Raw genomic sequence first — 8,566 nt, 5'->3', positions numbered from 1 at the left:
GACGACCATGATTAAGGTACACGTGAATATTCATATTCAGTCATGAGGACCTGGGAGAACATTCCTTGAGCATCTGGGATAAAAAGGATAAATTCAGTCATCACGAGCTGAAGCATTTGTGATTTTGTAAGGAAATACTGTCCAATACAAAGATTCTTATCACTCCAATGAGCGCTCTATTATAAGTTGTCAGCTTTTTGGTCAGGCAAGTAATGGAACAACAGATATGGTAATTAGTAAAGAATTAAAAATTAGGCATCATATTGCCCGTCAAAATGGTTTTATGGTAAATATATCTTGTCACATGAATCTGATTTCATTTTTTGTGGTTTCCTGTGTTTGTTGATAAAGGTAATGGCATAGATGTAATATCTTCGTGTTTTGTAAATAATGGGATAGGGACAGGGCTGATCCTGTCTCAGGTGGAGGATTGGACTAGATGTGAATTCTGGAGGTCCCTTCCACCCCACTTCTCTATGAGTCTGTGACTTACACTGCACAGTATTCTGGATTGGAAATTTAGCACTGTGCAATACCAAAGAGTATATTAACACATGTCAAAGTAACTGCTGACAGGGAATCATCTCTGAAGTGGGATCAGAACTCAGCCTGCGGCTATTCAACCTTTCCATTTGTGTTTTTTAGAAATGCTATTGAAAAACTATGTAGATAGCAGAGCTATTATCAGAATGGTGAAGAGGTGTAAGGGCAGTCCTACAGAACATTTTGAGTGACTGTAAACACTGCCCTTTTAAGCAAAACGTGCGACTGCAGCCCAAAGGCAAGGTCAGACAACTAGGAACAAGGGACACAGGCTGTACCCTGAAAAGCAGCAACTCAGAAAAGGACATGGTGGGAGTAATAACTAAGCAGTGCAACGTGAGCCCTTGGTGTGATGCTGTGCCAAGAGGAGCCAAGGCAATCCTTAGACAGGGAGAGAGAGACTCTGCCAAGGCACTGCAAAAATCTCATGTTAAGCTGAGGCCATTGTAGCTGTGTGTGAAGATCTCTTCCAAGAACCTGTGGCAGAGTCAATAGTACAGAATAAACAGGAATTCAAAAGTTATCAATGAAAATTACACCCAGCAAAGCTATGAGAAACTATCTAGAAACGTGGAACAGATGTAAACTGCACCTGAGTCTGTTTCTCCAAGCAGAAGACAGCAGGCATCTTCATTTCTGATGCTAGTGCGTTCCAACAGACACAGGAGGTTAACTATGGAGCTACATTACACCAAATGAGAACGGCACTCAGTGTGATAGTCAACCATGACAGAAGTTGGCAATCAAGGGTATGACGGAGCTTGTGATGGATCCATGGCTCAAGAGCTATTTTTTAAGTTCTCAGGTAAGCAGTGCTGGGCAGTGGAATACAGTCCAGGACATAGCCAGAAACACTGGTAATAGCACCAACAGGAAAACCACGAGTAGTGGAAAGCAAGGGTGACAACAGCGAGCTCACCATCACTAAGCACACTGACAAACTGGATGCACAAATAAATGACTAACTGGATCAATTTTAATAGTACCTTTTCCTTAGTATTGGGTTAAAAGTGTGTTAGGTCTGTGGCTTCTTTCTAAGGTGGACTCAGTGACAAGTGAGGGCTCAGAGTAGTTGCAGAAGAGTGTGAGGACAGGTCCCCTTTTGACTGGAATGCATCGGAGGACAGGACAACCCCACCGCAGCTCAGACGCCCAGGAAGTCCCCTTTGTCTTGGAGCAGAAGCAGGAAGGCACTGCAGAGGCTGACCAGAATGGGGACAGTCACTGAATGCTGTGGGAGGAGAAAAAGGAAACATCACTTCTGTACAAGAGAGATCTTTTTCCTTTACCCACAAGGAGCAAGATCGTGGGGCTGCTGGCAGACACTGTACCATGTCTCGGCTCTGGTAGGTGCCCTCAGAAAAACAGGGCATTCATTTGTGCTGATTCAGCACCCTGCAGGAGATCAGTTCCTGCAGTGCTGTCTTGGTTTTGTTAGTTACAGAGGTATTCCACCAGCAAATTAATTAATTTTAGTGATGGACTCAGTGGCTAAGGTTTACAACGCTGGTGGGGAGAGGAGAATCAAAGCCTGCCTACAGCTTTCTGGCAGCTTTGGGAAGAGCAAGAGCTGCAGAAATGAAGCTAAACAAAGGTAAATTCCACGGTGTGCCTGCAGTAATCCCTGGTATGGTCAGAGCAACTCGGGATTTGTAGGCATATAAAGAGAAAGATGAAGAAACAACTTGTGTGATATAAGACACCATTTCCTGAATGGGATGCATCATTCATCTGTGGTGGAAATCACTGGTTACGAACAGGAGTTGTGACATCTAAGATTGCCTGAAGTGTCGTAAGATGCCCATCCCAGGCAGCTGAAGGGAACCGGGTGACCCCTTCCCCAGCTCCCAGGAGTGGCGGGGTGAGGGGGATGGCGTTGGGGAAGTCAGTTAGGCACCAGCTACAACGCACTAAGGCAAATGAGCCAGACAACATGGCACTGTCCCAACTAACAGGTTCAGCATTTCAAGGGAGACCTGCAAATCCAGGAGTCTCAGGGATTAACTAAAATTTATTTGTAGATTGGTGATAAGGTCTTATGGAACTATTACATAAATGCACACTTCATGGTGATGGTAAATGTTGGCCGGGAAAAGCAGGGCTAGCGTAGGGAACTGTACCTTTCCACGGTTTAGCTTCCCACGCACAGAAAGCTTGGGCTGGGGTCCTGCCGGATTCCACATTGTGTTAAACACAGGCAGCTGGGAGCAGGTGATTGAACAGGGAGGGTCTCTGGACCCAGGATGATTTCTGAGTGCTGCTGAGGAAGACGCTAGCTCTGCTGCTGTCTATGTTGCTCCTGTTTGGGGCTGCTGGTTTTCAGGACTGACCAGGCCAGTGACTTTCACCAGCTCCAAACCAGGTAAGTGAAAGGGGGTTTGTGAAAGCACATAGCTGGTCACTTGGGAGTGGGAGAGAAGTTGTGTGAGCCATGCTCCAGCGCTGTACTTGGCACAGGAAGAATGTGGCAGGTGAACGGGGCAGGCAGGCAACCTTAAGGGCTGATCCCAGAGTCTTCTGTGAAGATTGGTTGAAGTGTCTGGGTGCTAGGGATTAGCCTCTGGGAAGGAAGAAGTCACGTGTGGCTGCTGAGGCTGAAGAATGAATTGCTGTTCATTCTTGCAACATGCAAGAGGGACAGGAGCAAGAGGGAGGAGAGCCAGCCCGGGTCTCATTGCTGTTCCGGATGAACTGTGGGTGTTTGGACCTGGGGCTCGGGGCAGGCAGCCTGGCAGGGGAACTTGTGGGCATTGCTCTGGTGGAGGTTGTGGGCCCTGTGCTTCAAGCACAGGATGGTAAGTGGTGGCAATAGCAGCAATGTTTAGGACACCTTTACTCATCAACTGTCTACACTAGCTTACTTTTTGTTTTTTCCCCAGCCCATAAGAATCTGGTTCCAAGAGGCGGGTGGGGTGATTTAAGTGACTGATCTTGAAGTGATTTGAAGCAGGAAACCTGGACTTAGAGGTTCAGTGTTAATTTCTCCGTCCACTTTTTGTGGTGGTGGTAAATGTTGAAAATCTCCCTCCTTGGAGGTTTTGAAGACCCAGCTAGACAAAGCCCTGGCTGCAATGTTGTAATTGGAGCTGGTCCTGCTTGGAGCAGGGGATTGGACTAGGTGTGACCTCCTGGGTCCCTTTGGCCCTTGTTGTCTGTGATTTTGTCTGGCATCTAAAGAGAGGTTTGTTTTCATTATTTGGTAGCCTCAAAGAACTGATTTTACAACTAAACAGTTTGTTAAACCGGAAAATACATTGCATCTCCCCCCAAAAACTGACTACAGCAATTATGTAGCTTAACCTACCATGCTGTTCTGATGATAAGTCTAGTCCTGCACAGACATGCAGGCTCCACATTTTCAGGTTTGCTTTTAGGAAAAATGAGCTTTTTCCCTGAAAAATTATTATAGATAAAAACCTAGGGCTTCTGTTGCCATTGCACAATCCTACAAGAGAATCAAATCACCAAGGAAAAGAATCAGAGGGTTAAATGCAGCAAACATACTAAAAGAAAAGCTGCACAGAAAAAAAAATGTGACTGGACAATTTTATTGCATGTACAAAAAATACTGCAAGTGTAAACATTAAGACTGTTGGCAACCTGATTGTAAAGCAACTGCATGTAAGCCAGGTGCACACTTTGAAGTCTCTTTTGGAGGAAAAACAGTCAACAAAACAGTACATGTATTCAGCTTCATAATGCTTACCACTTTCTTATATGCCAAAATGTAAATTATGTATTTTTCCTCTAGCTGGGAATTAATCTTTTACTTGTGATTTTTTTCCAACCTACATTTGGGTGGAAATTTGTATTGCTTTTGTGCATTTTTAATTCAACATTTTGAAGTTGTTTTTTGCTGGCTTATGTAAACTTGCCATAAATATATTAGATCTACGAGTTTACATAACCATGTTTTATATTTAAACATGAACGGAAGTATTTTCTGCAGGAAAAGCATTGTATGGATCATCTCTGATTGGCAATCTTTCAGATCTTACTATTGCCTACCTCAGGAGACCAAAAATCACATCAGAGGGTAGAGAATAATCAGGTTCACCTAAATATATATATATATATATATATATATATATATATATATATTAGTTGACTCTGTTTTTGACCCATCTTGACTTTTTCCTTCTGTTCTCAAATGCTTGTGTGTGTGTGAATAGCAGGCTGCCTTTGAAGGCGTACAAAAGTTACTGGCTCTTCCTGGCTGCTCCCATGGAGAGTCCATGCACTTTTGCAAACCTTAAAGAAAAGGGATATGCCAGCTGGAGAAGAGAAGACTGAGAGGGAATTTGATAACAGGTTTCAGATACCTGACGGTGATTAGGGAGGAGATGGGCTTCTCTGTGGCAGTCGAGGACAGGACTAGAAACAATGGCTTCAAGCCAGAGCAGAAGCATCTTAGGTTGGAGATTAGGAGGAACTGCCGGACTATGCGGGTGGTCACACATTGGAACAGGCTACCTTGAGAAATTTAATGGAGTCTCCATCCGTGGACATTTTTAAGAACAGGTTGGACAGACACTTGGTTGGAATAGTTAAGTCTGGGACCATTCTGCCTTGGGCAGGGGGCTGGACCTGCAAGATCCCTTCTAATCTTATTCTCGTATCATCGTATGAACTGTTTACTGTTATGGCCTTGACAGGCTCCCTTTCCATTTTCCCACCTGACCCCCATATTCTTCTGTATCAAGGTTATTAATGCATCTGGAAACCTAACAAGCAGCAATTCCTGTGCACCAAGCTTTCCAGTTATTTTGTATGAACACTGATGTAAGAGTTTACACATTAGTTCATTCTCACTATACAAAACGGCTTGAAAGCACTGAGCTCAAGTTGAAGACACCACTGAATGCAAGTTAAGGATCTTGATTTTTTTGTTAAATAGTCAGGTCTCACCCATTCCAAAAACATTTTGAAATTGTTCTCAGGTGTTTGTACAACTCCCATCAACCACACCAACACCCACATTAGCAATTCCATTGAGCCCATTAGTTGCCCAGATCCCAACCAAAAATCATTTGTAATGATCCCAGCCTCCTGTTAGACCTGAATCACAGCAGGCAGAGAAGTTGTGCAGCTGGATCAGGCTGGAGTGCCCATGTGAAGCTTGGTTACCTGTGGAGGATTATGGCAGTGAAGGAGTCTGGCTCTGCTGCAAGAGGCATCCAAGTCCGGTGCTGCTGCCAGTTCCCCTCTCCTGCTTGGAAGCTGGCCTGGCAGCAGCAGTGGAGGCATTGTGCCAGTTTGGAAGAGCAGCCTTTCAGCACAGCCCAAGATGGAACAAGGTGCGATCTCTGTTTCCTGCAGGGCGGCAGAGGCAGGAGCGGGGGAAATGGGGGCACTTAGATGTAAAAAGGAAAAGGATTTACTGTGGCGAGGGTTAAAGATTAGAGCAGCTTGCAGCCCTTCCTCCCCCAGCACACGGGTCCAGAGCAATAGGCCCATCTCTCTGCATCTCTTGCCCAAATAAAAGAGCTGGAAAAGAAAGCCAGCTGTTACATTTCCAACCTGGCACAGGTCCTTCCAAAACCCTTGGGGGAAGGAGGTGGGTGGAACTGGCCTCACCCTTTGCTCTGAGCAGTTTAAAAGGATTGTTCATGAAGAAGCTTGATGACATTAGGTAAACTCCTGAAAGGCTACTTCAGCCCAGGTGGTTGGGCTGTGTGGGGGTAGGTTTGACCTTGGCAGGATGGGATTCAAAGCCTGATAGAAGGCTTGTTGCATTGCTTGGAGGAAGGAAACTTTGTTTGGTGTGTCTTTCCTAATAATCGCATTAGGCAACACCAGGTGCTTTAAATAAGCTGCTGTAGGTGTGGTCTGGTTTGGAAACTCCAGCCTCTCTAGTCTTAGGGACAAGTTACAATGCGCTTGAGTGATTATTATTTTGGACTAAATATAAGCAAGAAACAGATAACTGACTAGCTCCAGGTGAGCCAAAGAACCCCTGCAAGCCAGCAGACCTTCCAAGCAACACCTTCCCGTTGCCTGCTCCACAAGGTATTTGTACCGTGCTCCTGTTCTCCAGGGTTTGCTTCTTATGTGAAACTAACTAACAAAGCTGAGATGCATATGATATGCTGACCATCTTGAGTCTATTGTAATATGACCTCAGTGGGTATTACCTGTGTTGCAAGGATTGCAGCTACCTGGTGTGTTCAGCAGGCCAGGCTAGTTCAAGAAGAGCCTCTAGCAAGAGAGCAAACAAGCGAAGGAGGCTGAAGAGCTCAGACTTGGGAGCGAGGCGACTGTTGCTTGGAAGTGCTGCAGGAATGCTTGGCCTGGCAACTTCTAGATGCGCCTGTACTGGTTCTGCTCTGCTCTGCAGTCAGTGGCAGGCTGCAGGGGAGGGCAGGCAGGGTGCCCTGCTTCCTGCCCTGGCTGGTGGGGGACTGCTGGGGGTGGTGATTGACCAAGCATGTCGGTAGCTATTGCTTGTAGGGGGTGACAGGTCCCAGTGCCAGCAAAATGGGGGTGTTTCTGAGGCCAAACTGGTCCAATCCCAATGGGAGTACTGGAAGAGCAGGGGCATTCCTACCTGAGTCAGTCTCACTCTCTCCTACTGAGCCATCCTGCCAAAGGGCAGCCAGTGCCTGCAGCTGGATTATAAACTATGGGAACTGGGGGCCATTTTGAGTGGCACCATATTTTGACTATAAGTGCTAACTTTTTCATGATTGAACAAATTAGCTGACAATTAAGCAAAATTACTCCTTAGCTTTCACTATGTTAAAGTGAGAAGGGGAGCTAGCAGCCAGCGCTGTTAGCTGCAGGGACCCCACAAAAGATAAACAATCAACATTAATTTGAATTTTCCCATTTTTTTTAAACTCTAAGACTAATGGATAGAGTTGATAATCCTCAAAGAATCCAGGTTTGCTTGTGGACTAGAGACGCTCTGTGAGACTTGGTCTCTGCTTCAATTGGAAATGGTCTAACCCTCCTTCATTATGCTGGCGCAACTGCAACACTTAACTTTTAGATTCCCAGCATTAAGTGCCTGAGCTTCCCCTGTGGTCCTAGAGGAACTGGCACCTCCACCGTGGTGATGCAGAGGGGGGTGCGTCCACGTGGGGCCCTGAGATGGAGCGGACGCTGGCATCGCTGCTGAGAGAACAGAGCAGATTGCCCTCTTCTCTCCTGGCATGTGCCTGGGAGGAGCGGCCCAGCCCACCTGTCTTGTGCTTGGGACTGCTTACACCTACCTGGGGGGAAGGTCCTGTGGCCCCGACTCTGAGACTGGGCCCTCAGGCCCCTGCAGCCCCTCCCTCCAGCTCTGTGCCCACTGCCTGGCAGCTGCACTGGCTCAGCCCCTGAAGATGGGCCTTCCCTCACCGGCAGCGCCATGCACCCTTGTCTCCCCTTCTGTCAGCATCCCAAGGCCAGGCTTTGGGCAGCATTTGTTCACTGGAGCCAGGCAGAGGGCTGTGCCCTCGTCTTGCTTCTGTGCCCTGCCCTGTTGCCCCTTGAGTCCCCCTCCCTTGCGGGGTCCCAGATGTGCCTGCACGTGCTGAGGCCAGAGTGCAGCTGTGCTCGGGGGGTGAGGTGCCAGGGTGGCCTGTTCCCTCCACACGCCAAGCCCGGCACAGAGCATGGTTAACCCATTCCTTCCCAGACAATAGCAGCGTATAGTCAGCTTGGCGATCCCAAGGCACGCGCTGTTTTCAGGGATGTGACAACCGTACCGGGAGGGGAGGGGAGCTGGGCACTGTCCTGGGGGGCAGGCAGAGCTGGGCTGAAACCCCTCCACGTAACCACTAGTATGGCATACAAAAACGTGTCTCCCCACAGGTGATGTAGTTGGAAATGTTGATACTTTGTTACCCTGCAGAGGGGACTTTGTAAAGCATCTTGAGAACATGTGCTGTGAGGGAACCGACTCAAAGGCACTCCCTGAAGATGCCAAGATAAAAAGGCAGAGGAATATATTGGTCGTGGAGAGGGTGGGAAACCAAGAACGTCCTGAATCCACGTGGACCGCCACCAGCATTTGCTGCTGTGGACAATACGGCTC

Source organism: Crocodylus siamensis, chromosome 11, assembly GCF_052110815.1.
Source record: "Crocodylus siamensis isolate JL-2025a chromosome 11, ASM5211081v1, whole genome shotgun sequence".
Lineage (NCBI taxonomy): Eukaryota > Metazoa > Chordata > Crocodylia > Crocodylidae > Crocodylus > Crocodylus siamensis.
Note: the sequence above shows the minus strand (reverse complement) of the source record.